At 34.6% G+C, this 16,024-nt stretch overlaps 1 protein-coding gene across 2 annotated transcripts in view; it reads right to left on the bottom strand.

Annotated features, from left to right (window-relative positions):
• Positions 1-16,024, bottom strand: part of TET2 (tet methylcytosine dioxygenase 2) — a 125,192-nt gene that overhangs the window by 73,675 nt on the left and 35,493 nt on the right. For both annotated transcript variants that reach the window (XR_013370771.1, XM_077882183.1), the window contains exon 2: positions 13,252-13,396. The gene's annotated coding sequence lies outside the window, so the exon portion shown is untranslated. The remainder of the gene's footprint in view (positions 1-13,251; positions 13,397-16,024) is intronic.

The following is a 16,024-nucleotide window of genomic DNA, read 5'->3' as shown; positions in this document are numbered from 1 at the left end:
AAAATAAACTCAAAAGATGCATAATGCCTAAATAAATTTATGCCTTTGGAATATAATCTTTAATCTTTAATCTCTTAATCTTTCAAATTATTATCTGTCAATTATTAGAGCCAGAACTCAAATGTTCTCACAGACACTCTTTCAATTTTCCAAGAAATATATAATTCTTACTCTACTTCAATCTTAAAAAGCACAGAAAAAGAAGGGATTACTAAAGATCTTTCTATAAGTAAATTATTCTGAATAACTGAATAACTTTTTTTCTGTCAGCTGTATATCTCATATTACATGGTTTCTGCATTTTTAGGCAATAGTAACCCATTATGCATTTGAATATTTATTAAGTGCCTGATATGTATGAAGGATTCAAGATTCTTATCCCTGAGGAAGAGACATGCTTAAAACATCATAAAGAAATAACATGATTAGTTTTCTACTAGATTTTTATAAACATGCTTTGGAGATATAAAAAGGTGCTAAATTTGCTTCAAGGAGTTGGGGATGACTTCATAGAGGTTGTGTATTTCTTAGTATAATTAAAACTCATTAAATCTTGCCCAAAACATTCCTCAACATCCTCAATTATGGCTCTCTTTTTGGTCAAGCCTACTGCTTGGCAGCATCACTACTGTAATTAAGAGTTCAGGCAGGTGTGTTTCCCAGAGCCAGGCACTCCTTTCTGTGTGATGAAATGTGCTATTAAATATATACGAAGACTTTCTCTGACACAAAGCACATTCAATTCCCAACTGTTTATAGTATTAAGATTTTAAACAGTTAGAAACAAGATTATTTTCCAGTAAATCCATAGTTTAAAACTCTCCTCTACCATATCCTTTTCCAATTATCTTCTAAACCAATTTGGTGCTTTGTGTATTCTGGTGAAATTATATAGGCCAAATACAAATTTATATGGTCTGTGTAAGAATGGAAGTAATCTTAATATAGTGTAATCATATGGCATGCTTTAATTTTCTTCCCAAATCATATAAAATGTTTCAAAGTCACATTTGATAGACAGCACTTTCCCAAGTCTCTTCCTCATTCAGTAAATCAATGACAAATAATAGTTATGCCAAACATTTATTGATTACCTATGCAAGCACAATGTTAGGGATCATAATAAGGATAAAAGAGAAGTCCAACTACTTTAGGAGCTCAAACTTCATTAAGTCATTTTCAGTTTATGTGGATGACTACACAATTCAAATGTTTGCACTGACATTTCTTAAAACACTGAAAAATATTTGTCCAGGTAACCAATTATATTTGGTACCTTTGTTTACTGGTATTCGGCTTCATTCCAGAAAATGTTTGCATTTACTAAATTTTCATTTTGCCTGCTATAGTTAACAGCCACTCACTCCATTTCTTCACAATAAAATCTTCACAGCTAAATGGGTGATGGGAGTTAAGGAGGGAACTTGTGATGAACACTAGGTGTTATATGTAAGTGATGAATCATTAAATTGTACTCCTGAAACCAATATTACACTATATGTTAAACTAACTACAATGTAAATAAAAAATTGATACAAAAAATCTTTATTGTGCTATTACAGTATCCACTATTTTGTTGTCAGTAATCCTATTACAAAACTATGGAACCTAAAAGACAAAGAATTTCTCTTCAATAAATTACAGGCAATGAAGAAAAAAAGAAATACTTAAGCTTCATTATAAAAAGTAAGTAAAAATATGGTTCAAAATAAGGGCTTAATGTGGCCATGAATGATCAATTCATGTTACGATGTTACTAAACTAAGTGTCGTTCAGAAGAGGACAATTCATTGCCTTTAAGGAATACAGGATTTCAGAGAAGAAAAACAATCACTAAGGTATCTGAGATAAATGGGTAATTAGAAAAATTAGTAATTTCTGTAATAACAATGTATCAGTTTATGAAAAAGATTAAAAACTGTGAATTACAGACTTTAAGATAGAGGTTATATGGAAGAGTGGGTTTCTACCCACTTTCTAGCTACTATGTATGCATTCAGAGGATCTGAGAGGCAGAGCCAGGGCTACCCTGAAGCAGTCACCTAACCTCTCAAAAACTCAGGCTTCTCAAAGGCAAAGGCAAGGAAAAACAGAATTAATTTGATTTTCATATTACTTGCAGCATCATCTATCCATTAAGTAAGATTAATACATTTTATTTATCCACAGTTTTTACAAATCCTCAGTTATAATAACGTTTGAAAAAGTATGTATATTCATTCATTTAGTTCTCTAGGATCTAGTTCATTGGACATATATCTATGTTCATAATATGTCAAGGACTGAAGTTGGGGACATATTTCATAATATCTCATGAAATATGCAGAAATTTCCATGGTCACACAAATCTGGAGGGCAGGAGTTGGTAATGTACAGATTTTGGATGAAGGTGTCCTGTTAATAAGACCATATTTAACTATATTGGCAGGAATTCAACTCTATCCCCAACAGAAGGTGACCTTCTATTTTGTTTCATGTAATCCATGATTAGTAGTCCTTAAACCCCCTCAGTAATTTTTTTTAAGAAGCTCATATATAAGCAATACCTCCATTTACTAAAGTCCTTAATTTAAATGTTATCAACTGGTCATTTTATTTACAGAGAGCTATTGAGCACTGAAATGGGAACAGAAATTAGCATAGCACCAATGCACACATTATTTATCATTTTTAAAATCCTTTTTTTGCCTCACATCTGTTGTGTTACTTATTATGAATGCACAAAAATATACTTACACTTTCCATAAAATTTTTAAGAAATCCCTTGCATTAAACAATAGAGCAGTCAATATAAGTATTAATCACTTCAATAGGAAAATAATTCTTCTCCATTTCATATTTGGAAAAAATGGGGCTTTTTTGAATAAGTGATTTTGCTTTAAAGCTCAATTCATCCAAATTTTAATAATTAATTAAATGTAGTGTTTCCAAAATAAACTCTTGATTTGCAAGTACTCAAATGATTCAGCTGAATAACTGAATTTAAAGGGAATTCTTATCAATCTTCCAGGGGTAGAAGGATTCAGCAACAGGTCTTTCAATCACAATATTACCAAATGTCTTAAAACATAATTATTTCATGTACATAAAATATAACAAAGGCACCCTGATGAAGTCAATCTTTCTTCTCATTTGATTAAGAACATGATCTCAGTATTTAAAAAGTGTGTGTGTGTGTGTGTGTGTGTGTGTGTATTCATATCAGATAAACAAGAGTGTTCTCAGAAAGGGAGGAAAATGAACAGTTAAAAAGCAGAAGGGAGTAAATGTGAATTAAGTAAAAAGGTAATTAGATAGTGGTTGAATGAACATATAAAGAGTAGGGAGTTAGCAGATATTTTTTATACATAAATACACCTTTTCCTATGTTGACAAAAGTATTGAAGGGATTTTCCCAAATAGAAATACCTGATGAGCTGAGGCCTAGGGAAACAAGAGTGGATGTTTAAAGCTTATATACATTAGTTCTAATGTCCTCTAAAAACAAATTCACAATTCTTCATATCAATACTAGCTGTGCTTACTATATCATTCTGGCCATCATATTCTAAGGTGACTTAGGCTAAACATTCTTAGGTTTCTATTCTCTATTATCAGGTGTATGTCCTGCTATACCTGGTAAATTGGTTATATGGAAAATAAGATGAAAAATACATTATCTGGACAACCAATGGAACGTCTCTAAGTAAAGACAAAAAGAATCACAAATTTAGAGTTGAGAAAATTGCTTCTACATGTTCAAGCCTACCTTCTAGTACATCCTTAGGATCATGATTCATCACTGTGTTCAACTCACTGAACAAATACCTTAAAATGACTCCAGTAAGTCCTTTTGCCAATTCAATATCTGCCCTTTGTTTAAGAAGGAGGACATGGTGCAGGGTGGTGGGCACAGTGCATCTTATCCTTCTCCAGCTGCCTCTAGGTTCTGGGAGCCACCTCTATTATGCTGCCACTTATAAATATAAAGCTAACTTTTAAAGTTTTAAAAGTACAGTGTTATATCAAGAAAGTAGATCCTTTTCTCCTATAAAGTAAGATACCGATACCTCCATTTTCCAGAGAAGAAAGTTAAAAATAGAGTTGTTCTGAATTTTAGGTAAGATTTTAATTGAGAACATATGACTTGTTCTTTCAATGATTATCCACTTAAAAAAAAGAAATTATATCAGTAATATCAAAGAAGTCATCTTTACAAAATTATACAGGAAATGAGAAAGAGAGAAGAAAGCATGTGTTTATAAACAACACATGGAATGGAAATAGATTTTCATAAATTTGCCTAGGCTTAAAAGAGGAACTAAAAATAATGGAATTTAATAAATTAAATGTTAAAATCTTCAACGGTGACTTAGATAATCACAGTAGCAAAGTAAAGATGGAAGAGATCTGGTTTATCAGCTGCTTGTGTGAAAAAAAATGTATGCTGCCATTCAGTGTGATGAAGCAGCATGGACTCGCAGGCAAGGAAGTAAACGTGCTTCAGGACTAGGGTGACAGATGTGCGGTATCCAGACAACTAGAAGGGAGTCCTAGTATGATCTGATGGTATTTAAAATATCAAATATTTAAAGGACTTTTGCATGAAAAAGGGATCCAAAGTTCTTTAATGAATGCAGATTGTAGCTCAGCAGGACACTAAACATGTAGGACTTCCTATAAATGTACTCAATCAGTGAGTTGATCATTATTAGAAGAACCCAATCAGGGGCTAGACTAGTCCTTTCTAGGAAGGCAATAAAGACAGTTTATGCATGGCATGAAAGGAAATGATGATTTTCTTTGATGACAGTAATAGCAATTTTGTAATATAAGAAATTTGCAACTGTAAAATTACAGATTTAGTAAATATTTTGAGTCTCATAAATTCAGTAAATTGCTTTATCTCCTGTCCACTTCTCTTTCCCTTCTGCCTTCTTTAAACTGGCCTTGATAAAGACTTGAAGTAGGCATTTTATGATAAACCTCAGTTGTATATACCATGTTAGTGAGGGAAGTATCTTGTACATCATTAATAAAAACTAAAATCTAAAAAAATATTTTAATATTATCTTTCTTCCTATAGGATGATAGGATGATAACCCTATCGATCAAAAAGTATTTATTAAATACTTGCTATGTGCTAGGCATTCATTCAGATATGCCTTACTACCTTGCTACTCTAAGAAAACTTGCTAGTAGAATAAGCATCAAAGTGATCTTCAATTTTAAAAATGTATAAAAAAGTGACCCACCTTGACAAGGCAGAACTTTTGAGACTAAGAAGGGGACAACTAAAGTACAAGTTAAACAAACAAACAAAAATTACTACATTTTACTTCAAGAAAGTATGAAACTGAACAAGAGAAATAAAATCTTTTTGAGACCACCTGGTTTTATACTTTTAATAAATATGAAAAAAGGCTATACATTTTTTTCTAAGTGAAATACATTTAATATGCCCAAGTGTTCAATTCTGCATTTTAATTGAGGAGTTTATTTACTCTCCTCTGTGAATTCTCATAATCTAGAAAAGCTATGGATTCTAATAATCACTTTAGTATTTGGTTAGGGAACCTGGAACTCAGAAATCTTTCCAAAAATGCTCTCAAGATCTAGCATATTGATTTAGTCCTGAAAGCTTGCATACATTCCCACCTATGTCTTCTTAAAATCACAAAACACTTGGACAGCAACACCAAACACATGGCCTCCCAAAGACCCTTTGTTCTGAAGTACATTGACTACTTTTCTCCTCCTCCCAAAGGCTGAAAAACAGAACAAAACAAAAACTGCTAGAGAAGATCAACTGCTAGTTGATCTATCATCAACTAAACTTCTCTGGAATTTCTAAAACATTTTCCAAATTTATGTTTTACTAAACAAGGTCTTGAGTGTATTTATTCATTAAATTTATCACCCAATAGACATTAAATATCATCTACTACATCTTTCAAATTTCTCTTCCTATAGTGAAATATTTATGTTCATCAATACTACTGGAATTAAAATACTGAATACATTCCTAAAGTCTTCCAAATAGCCAATAAAAACACAAATCCCAACCATAATAAATTTAGTTTGGATAGGATACTGCAGGAAAAAAAATATTTCAGATATCAAATGTTACTTATACAAGTGCTAGTTACAACTGAATATGTGTGGGGTTCAAACTCTGCAGTAATGTTAACTTTGCATATGATATTGCTATGCCTAGGCACTTGGAATTCCAAGTACTCACCTTCCACAGTTCCTTACCCTCCCCGCCTCCCATCCCCAAATGGAGCAGGTGTTGTGTATATTTCAATAAGGGGCTAGAGAGGACAAAGAAAAAATAAAAGATATGAAAAAGATCACAAAGTGAATTGTTTTTAAGAGTGTGACTGAGTACTATGTAACTAGGCACTGTGCAAGATATTAGGAATATGAAGAGAAGACCCAGCCTTTGTCCTAGGGATTTGAGTTTGTAAAGAAACGGCACAAATTATTATAGTAAGTGTGCTGTTTGAGGAATATGAGTGCCACAAATATGAGGCTTTGCTGATGAGAAACCTGAACTGGATCTGTATGGAAAGGGGAGAGGAGAGAAATAGCCAGTACAAAGTCTTGAATGTGTGAAATATAATGGAATGTGCAAGACCTATAAAGAGTAAGGAATAATTACCTCATGGAATCTAAAGGACAACAGGGTGACCTGGAGGTTAAACAGTAATTCAGAGCTAGAGAGAGGTATCAAACACACAGATTGATCTATTTCCTGTGGGCCAACGGTTCTCCAAACCGAGTACTTTAGGTATCAATGGTTCACAGAGCTGTCAGGGGCCATATTGGTTAAAGAGGGGTTAGCAGGTGACCCTAGGAGTTCCCACATTGCATCTATTTCTACATTGACCAGATTAACCTTACTTTAATTGTAAAAACTTTGTGGGGCTGGGATGGGAGAAGCTTCTCCTGCTTTCACAAAGTTTAACAATGGGTATCCATCAAAAGGTATTAAGGAAACGTGTGTGTGCACATGTCTAAGTATGGAGGAGGATTCAAGATCTTGCGAAGATGGCCAAGGTTTTTTTTTTCCCCCTTAAAGTCCCTGTAAGTCTCCCAGGAAAATTCAAGGACTGTACACGTCTTTAAGAATTACAAAAGTGCAATACATATATATAACATTAACTATATGATCACAGATTATCCAAGAAACCCATTAATTGTTCTCCCAATCTTCTCAAGATTTAAAAAGCCAAGAATAACACTCCACAGTAGTCCCCCTCCCTCACAGCCCCATCCCATTTGGTTTCACTTTCTGCAATTTTGGTTATCTGTGGTCATCCATAATCCGGAAATAGATGATCCTCTTTCTGACACATGGTCAGAAGGTCACTAGTAGCCTAACAGTGCCTATGTCATTCATCTCACTTCATTTCATCATGTAGGCATTTTATCTTCTCATATTATCACAAAAAGATGAGGTATTTTGAGGGAGAGGAGGAAAAGGAGAGACAGGGAACATTCATGTAACTTTTATTACAGTATATTGTGATAATTATCCTATTTTTACTTATTGCTATTAACCTCTTACTCTGCCTATAAATTAAACATCATACATATGTATGCATAGGGAAAAACAGAGTATATATAGGGTTTGGTACCACCCACAGTTTCAGGCATCCACTGGGTGTCCTGGAATACTGCCCCCCCCCCACACACACACACAGATATGGGGAGACTGCATTGACTACATTATATCACATTTTGAGAAAAAGCTTTGGTCAGATTAACATCTGTAAAGATGGGTAAACATTTCTAATGCCTTTATTTGCATGGTAAGTTTCTTTTGGAATATGAAGTGTTCTCACCAAGACTTTCATTTCTGCTTAAAATATCCTATGAGAGCAATGGACACAATTGATACTTCACTGTTTGATAGGGAAACTGAAACAAGAATGGTGAAAATAACTTTCATAATGTGTAGTTTATTTTAGAATGGCTTCCTTGTTCTAAATTCATAGTATAGGTCACATGTCGATAGGCATTAATGAAAATAAATGCTACAGTGCTATTTGTGAATTCAGGGATTGCCAAAGTTCTCAGCAGAATCCCATGAGAATGTCAGTAGTCTTCTATAATTTCGTCTCTTGGGACATAGAGACAATGAGACCAATCTGGGCCTTAAAATATACACAAGACACAGCTTTCACACAGTTCAGCCATGACTTGTATCATAATGTGGCATGTGTAATGCAGAGAGTAAAGAAAGATTTGTAACACTATTGTAAATAAAAAAATAAACATTGTTCTCTTTAAACACACTAACATGCACTGCTAGATAATTACATGTTATTAAAAAGAAAAAAAACATTTAGTAACAGATGAATAGGAGAATAATACTTTGAAGAGCACTGCATTAGATGATTTCTAGGATCTATTTTTGTTTTAAAGTCCTGTGACTCAAAGGATAAATCAATTGGGTTTGTTGGAATAATGATGATAGATTTCAGTTCGTAAAACTGGTCTGTAAGGAAAGGACATTTGGAGTCTTCATTTAAAGTCTAGGTGGTGATTTAAATTTGAGATAAAAAACCTATTATCTTCTGAAAGATAAACAGAAAAAAATACAATATTAGAAGTAACTAGTCTGTCTCAACCTACTGATGAAATAGAAAGATGACTTATTTTTCAATTGGGATACATCAACAATGATCATGGGGAGAGAAAATAACTAAGGCAAAGAGTGAAGCTTGTCAATGAGCAAGGTCTGTTTCACAAGAAAGGATGAGAATGTCCATAATAATTAGAAGAATGGCCTCAAGAGAATTCTAATGGGCAAATCTAAACCTTCTAACTCTTTTCTCCACAAACAAGATGGCAAAATACAAATCACTAACACTTCCTAAAAATGACATAGAGGGGTAGTAAGTCTGAATAAGGACATCTGGTTCTTGTCCAGGTTTTGCCAATAATGATATTGCCAATTATTTGCCAATAATGCCAATTAATGACATGACCTTCAGGAAGTCATGTATAATGTCTGGGTACCCTTTAGCCTGCCATAAAATTAGTCAATTGGAAGGTGATACCAGTGGCCCATTTTTGATCAATACTTTTATGATTTTCTGTTATTCCAACTTGGTTTAAAAATATAACATTTGGATAGGCATATTCTCATATAATTTTTTGAACCAATTTATTTACATGGATTTCAATGCATAGTAAAAAATTGCTCTTAGCAACTCAATTCAGCCTGTCAAACATTGTATGAACTTTATCCTTAGAAGTCTTAAGGGTACCTACTCTGATTGTCTCACCTCGCTCACTGTGAATTCAAACTCACAATATGCCCCAACTTTCCTATTTCTTTTAATGGCAACATGTAATTGTCATTGAAACCCTGAGAAAACTTTGACTCTTCTTATAGCCTATTTGCAATTAGTGATTAAATCCTCAGGATTTTCCCTATCAAATCTATCTTCTTTTTTCAGTCTTATCTCTAATATCATAATCTCGCTCCTGAATCACTTCATCCACTTCTTCCATCTTCATACTTGTCAAAATAATAGTAGTGCTAATGACCTGAATGCATCTTGTTACTCACCTGCTTCCATTGCTCCTCAGTATTTGTATGAGGGCATGTAGTAATCGTTAGCCTGGCCTAAGAACTTCATAAAATTTGGCCTCACCTGCATTTCTATCTTCTTTCTCACCACTTGCCATCTCTATACAAGGTCACCTTCCTTTGCTTCCCTCTTTGTCCTTTGCCTATCCCATCTGCCCTCAAAGCCAACATCCTTATTTCATTTCATCTCATGCTGTTTCCCTTCCACTTCCCCATGAGGATGTCATTCCCTGTTTGTTTTGTTGTTCTGTTTTTATGGCTGTAAGGGCTATGGAACTATGATACATAAAAATAACTTTACTGAAAACTTTTTCTTTAGCGATTTTCTTTCAATGTTATTGAGGTATAACTGACCAATAAAACTATATTTAAAGTGCACAATGTGGTGACTTCTTATACATATAAATCATGAAAGGATTCCCCCCATTAAGTTAATGAACATATTCATCACCTCACATGTTTACCATTTTGTGTGTGTGTGTGAGTGAGAGAGAGAACACTACCACTCTCTTAGCAAATTTCAATTTTATGATATGGTGTTATCAACTATAGACATCACATTATACAACTGAATCTCAGACCTGATTCATCTTATAACTGAAAGTCTGTACCCTTTTGCCAACTATCCAATTTCTCCCTAACCTTCAAGATCCAGGCCACCATTTGCCAGCTTCTTTTGTGAAGTCCTCCTCTGCTTTAGTCTAGATGAACCTTACTATTCCTTGAACTTCTGAAGTTTTTATCTGTATCACTTACTTGAGTATATGTGTAAATATTTACAGATAGTATATGATTTAGCTGTATAAGATCCTCTTACTCTGTCTAAATCATTCTGTGAAATCTTTTTACTACCCTAGGTCTTTGTGGCATTCTCTACCTATTCTCCCCAAATGACTTTATAGTCTATTTGTATACTTTCTTTTAAAGGTTTTTACTAAAAAAAAATAAATAAATAATCCTCATGAGGTCTTTCCCAACCACTTCATCTTTAATTACTACCATACTATCCCTCCAATTTTCTTTTTCTGTCTTAAATTTTTTATGCTTAGTACTTCTTGGTATTTGACTCACTACTACATTTTTATTTATCTTGTTTATATCTGTCTGCCACTCTAGAGTCTACGCTAAAGTACAGGGATTTTTACTTTTTTGCTCAGTAATGCATCCCAGTTCCTAGAGTGCCTGATACTTGATAGGCACTCAAGAAATACTTTTTGATTGAATTTATTATTTAAAAACTGAAAGCACAGGCCACCTGGATGGCTCAGTGGTTGAGTGTTTGCCTTTGGCTCAAGGCATGATCCTGGAGTCCAGGGATCTAGCCCTGAATAGGGCTCCCCACAGGAGCCTGCTTCTCCCTCTGCCTATGTCTCTGCCTCTCTCTGTGTGTCTCTCATGAATAAATAAATAAAATATTTAAAATAAAATAAAATAAATTGAAAGCAATGCTAATAATAGTAAGTAATAATAAATAAATGCTAATATAAGATTTAGAATTTACTTGTGCTAGGTCTTGTACATATTATCCATATGTGCATATATCCATATATGTATATAATCCCATTATACTTATCTATGACCTATTTTCCTCCTTGCCAAATAAAACAAGGCTTGAAGAGGTTAAATAATTTCCCCAAGAACACAAAGCTAGTAAATATTATTAAAAATAAGTCCTGGGATCCCTGGGTGGCTCAGTGGTTTAGCTCCTGCCTTCGGCCCAGGGTATAATCCTGGAGACCCAGGATCGAGTCCCACATTGGGCTCCCTGCATGGAGCCTGTTTCTCTCACTGCCTGTGTCTCTGCCTCTTTCTTTCTATCTGTGTCTCCCATGAATACATAAATACAATCTTAAAAAAAAATAAGTCCTAGGTTTATTTATGACTGAAAATAGTTCCTAGGCTGAGCTTATCCAAATGTAAAAAGCTAAATACAAAATAATATTCTTTTTTGGATATGAAAGAAGAACTCCTCTGGGAGTTACTTGTGAAATTAATCTCTCTCTCTCTCTCTCTCTCTTTCTCACACACACACACAAATAGCTAATACTTTAATTTCTTCTTTTCTTGTTAGTAATTTCTCTTACATTTTCCCCCCAAACTTTGCACTTCCCTCTTACCTCCACTTACTTTTCTCGAAGAAGAAAAAAATTCTGACTAATGTTATTGTAAAAATTCCATCTTAAAAATGCATCTCTGTTCTCATATAAAGGTCAAGTACAGAATGAGTAGCCACAGTCCTCACAGTGAGAGGTAAAGCATCCATTACAGGAGGAGGGGAAAAGCAAAGAATGCTTTATTCATAATTACCTAAGATTTTCCAGCAAGAGAGGGGAAAGAGGAAGTCTATTTTCAGTGACAATGAATACTCTAAAAATATTAGCATGCAAGGGGAAAATTTTCATTCTGAGAGTTAGTAGTGCTGAGTTCTCTTTCCCTTACAGAGGGACTTAAAATTCCCAGGGCAGAGAGGTAATCTAGGCAGATGTAGTTGCCTTGTGTCTTGAAAATGGCAACATCTAGGAATCATGGGAGTTTAACTGAGGACACACTGGGAAGGATTTCTCAGCACCAGGTCAGCCTCTAAGAAGTATCAAGTGGCAGAGTGGATTCTTATATCCTCAGGCCTCTAGAGTGAGAGCAGAGATTACAGCTACATGGGCCTTTTAGAAGATTTGTTATGCTGCATGCATAAACAAGATTCAGTGAAATTGCAGCTGAACTACCTGCTAAAAGAGTTACAGAAAAAAAAAAAAAGACTCATTCTTCTTTTTTTAATCTAACCTCCATTTTCTTTCCAAGATGTCCCCATAATTTTAACTGACAAAGTACAGGTAAAAGTACATACAGAATTCATTCTGGTGTACATCTTAAATATTTTGGAAAAAATATCAGTTATCAGATGTTCCTGACTTCTGTTCATCTATATAAATGGTTATGGTTTGATAAATAACCCTTAGGTTGGGATACTCATTAGCTGGTTAGTGAGTGGCATTCAGAACAATTGATTTTTATTAACACCAGCTGTAGAGGAAAAAGTACTTGGTATCTCCCTCTCTGCCAGTACCTCTATTTATATTTTTGAAAAAAATCATGTGAAAAATTACATAGGCTTTCCTATATAATTGTATACTTTCATTTTCTGATAGTTCTATGGGACCAAAGCATCATGAAAACTGGCTGATTTAAGCTCAGGAGGTGCTCACTTTTCTGATCAACAAATAACCACAAATAATCACCTTTCTTTTTTTGATCCTCAACAAATTGAGACAAAGTCCTACAAGTGAGATAAAAATGGAGAAGAGAAATACTGTGAAAAGTGGTTATAGATATCACATTTTTCCGTGCTTATAGTTACCTTTGAATGGCTATCTTTTTATTAAAATTCAGACATTGAGAAGTTAATGTAAAACTTCTTTTTCTCTAGAAAACAATGTATATACATATCCATCCATCCATACATACACACACAAACACAGGTCAGCACAAAACTTTAGACATTCATAGATCTTAAAATCTAACCCATGTATCCTAGGCATAGATAATTAAGGTATTCGAGAGACTACAGAGTAATTTAGAGCTGAAGGTTAGAAGACAGATTGCCCATTAAATTAGAAATAAGTTTATACTTCTCAGAAACCAAGCACCAACTGTCCCCAATGTCTTACCAGCAGCTCTATCCCTTACTGCTCCTCCTGGATCATGGCCTGTTGGCTGCTGCTGAGCCCATCTCCTGCTTCCAAGTGTGGTAACTCAACAGGAGTAAGGGCAAGTAGACAATCTTGAGAGGGTTTGATGATGATGTTGGCCAGCCTGGAAAAGATAGAGTTAGAATACTTTTAAGTTAGCTAAAAGGAATAAGACGTATATCTGGTATAAAACTATCATGTCAAGTTTAAAAGGTTATAGATGCCCATTACTGGATATTTCAAACTACACCATTGGTTGTTAAAAAATCCAGAGTTATAGGATCTTTCTCAAAGCAATGAAAACTCCTAAATGCACCATAATATAATACTAACATTTGTAAAGAAAACTTTGCAATGCCCAAAGCATCTCTGCCTAACCAGCAATCCTCATATCTTGATTGTGATTATCAATTAGTCTTGGGACCCACTGGCTTATATTACTTCATTTGCTGAACCCAATGGTTCTCAGCCTTGGTTGTAATAGTATCACTTGGGTGAGAAGCTGAGGCCCCATGTGCAGAGATTCTGATTTGCTGGGCTAAAATGAGCCTTACTCTCCAGGTAATTCTAAGATGTGGTCAGCATTGAGAATCATTAATTTAAAGGCCTTGTACTTACTGAGATGCAGCACTAACTCAACTTATACTTGGCAAATGTTTATTCAGAATAAACTATAGCAAGGCAATGTGCTAAATACTATGGTAAAGGTAGAGCATTATAACATGCAGTCCCTTGTGCTCAGGAACTTTAGCTCAAGAGAGTGAATTATAGATTTTAATCTGATCACCTAAGAAGATACATACTTTAAAAATATAACCAAAGTAAGGCTTCATTAGTCAAAGATGTAGTGAGACCCCTGGGTGCTCCAAAAATAGAGATGACCATTAAGTGAAATTAGGGAGAAAGTTGAATGCAAGAAGAAAGTCTTTTTGAGTTCTAAGGGTAGGGTAAGAGTCAGAGAAAGATAGCTTTTTCAGTCAAAGATACAGCTATAAGAATATGCAGTAAATTGAGGGACACTCAAAAGAGACAATTCTGATGAATGGATTTCTATAAAGGAGCACTGGAAGAATCTGGAGAGGCAGATTCAAGCCAGAAGGTACAGTTGGTGATAAATGGCTAAAGAAGTTGGGTCATTTTTTGGGATATCCAGAAATAGTATCTGGAATCATACTAAGAGCTGTTGAAGGCTTATGTCTCAAGGGGTCTTAGTAAATTTACTGGGTTCTTAGTAAATGCCAGACACTGTACTTGATGCACTACATATGTTACCTCATTTAACACAAACATCTGGTGAGGTAGTTATCATTATCCCTATTTTACAGAGTAAGAAGGGAGGTCCTTTAATCTTCTCAAAGTTCTGTGGCTAGAAATAGTAAGCCAAGACCAGACAACATGCTATCTCTTTAGAAACACAGCATCACAAAAGTTATGCATTAACACTTCGGGTTTTTTAAATTGAGATATAATTCACATACCATAAAATGAATTGTTTTAAAGGTACCGTTCTGTGGGCATCAGCCAAAAAATTGTGCCATTATTGCCACTATCAAGTTCTAGAACAATTTAATCACTCCCAAAATACATCCATTACCCAGTAGGAGTCAGTCCTCATGCATCCCTCCTCCAGCTAATCACCCTTCTGTTTCTATGTGTTTGCTCATTCTAGATATTTCAAATAAATGAAATCATGCAAAATTGGACTTTTTTGTGTCTGGTTTCTTTTACTTAGCATAGTGTTTTCAAGGTTCATCTATGTTTTAGTTTGAATCAGTACTTCATTCTTTTTTATGGCCAAGTAATATTCCATGGTATAGATATACCATACTTTATTCACGATAGGTATCTGGGTTATTTCTACTTTTTAGTTATTATAAATAATGCTTCTATGAAGATTCATTTACAAGTCTTTGAGATAGTGGTAAAATATATGCAACATAAATTTAACATTTTAACCATATTTTAAGTGCATAATTCTATGCATTAAGCAGTCTTATTGTTGTTCAATCATCACCACCACCCATATCTAGAATTTTTTTACCTTTCCAAACTCAAACTCTATCCCCCTTAATCAATTAAGGGGGCCTCAATCTCAAGCCCCTGGAAAGTGCAATTCTACTTTTTGACTCTATGAATCTGACTATTCTAGGTACTCATATAAGTGAATCATATAATATTTGTCCTTTTATGACTGGCTTATTTCACTTAGCCAATGAATAATGTCCTCAAGATTTGTCCATGTTGGGCAGCCCCGGTGGCGCAGCGGTTTAGCGCCGCCTGCAGCCCAGGGCGTGATCCTGGAGACCCCGGATCCAGTCCCACGTCAGGCTCTCTGTGTGATGCCTGCTTCTCCCTCTGCCTGAGTCTCTGCCTCTCTCTCTCTCTCTCTCTGTCTCTATGAATAAATAAATAAAATCTTTAAAAAAAAAAAAAAAAAAGATTTGTCCATGTTGTAGCACATGTCAGAATTTCTTTCCTTTTAAAAGCTGAATAGTATTCCATTACATGTATATACCACATTTTGTTTATCTATTCATCTATTGATGGGCTTGCATTGCTTCCACCTTTAGGCTATTGTGAATAATGCTGCTTTGAACATAGGGTATTCATTGTAAGTTTTTATGTGGACATTTTAAATTCTCTTGGGAATGGGATTGCTGAGACATATGATAATTCTATATCTAACCTTTCAAGGAACTGCCAAACTGTTCTGCAAAGTGGCTGTGCCATTTTATATTTCCATCAGCAATGT

Source organism: Canis aureus, chromosome 33, assembly GCF_053574225.1.
Source record: "Canis aureus isolate CA01 chromosome 33, VMU_Caureus_v.1.0, whole genome shotgun sequence".
NCBI lineage: Eukaryota > Metazoa > Chordata > Mammalia > Carnivora > Canidae > Canis > Canis aureus.
Note: the sequence above shows the minus strand (reverse complement) of the source record. Positions and strands in the feature narration are given on the sequence as shown.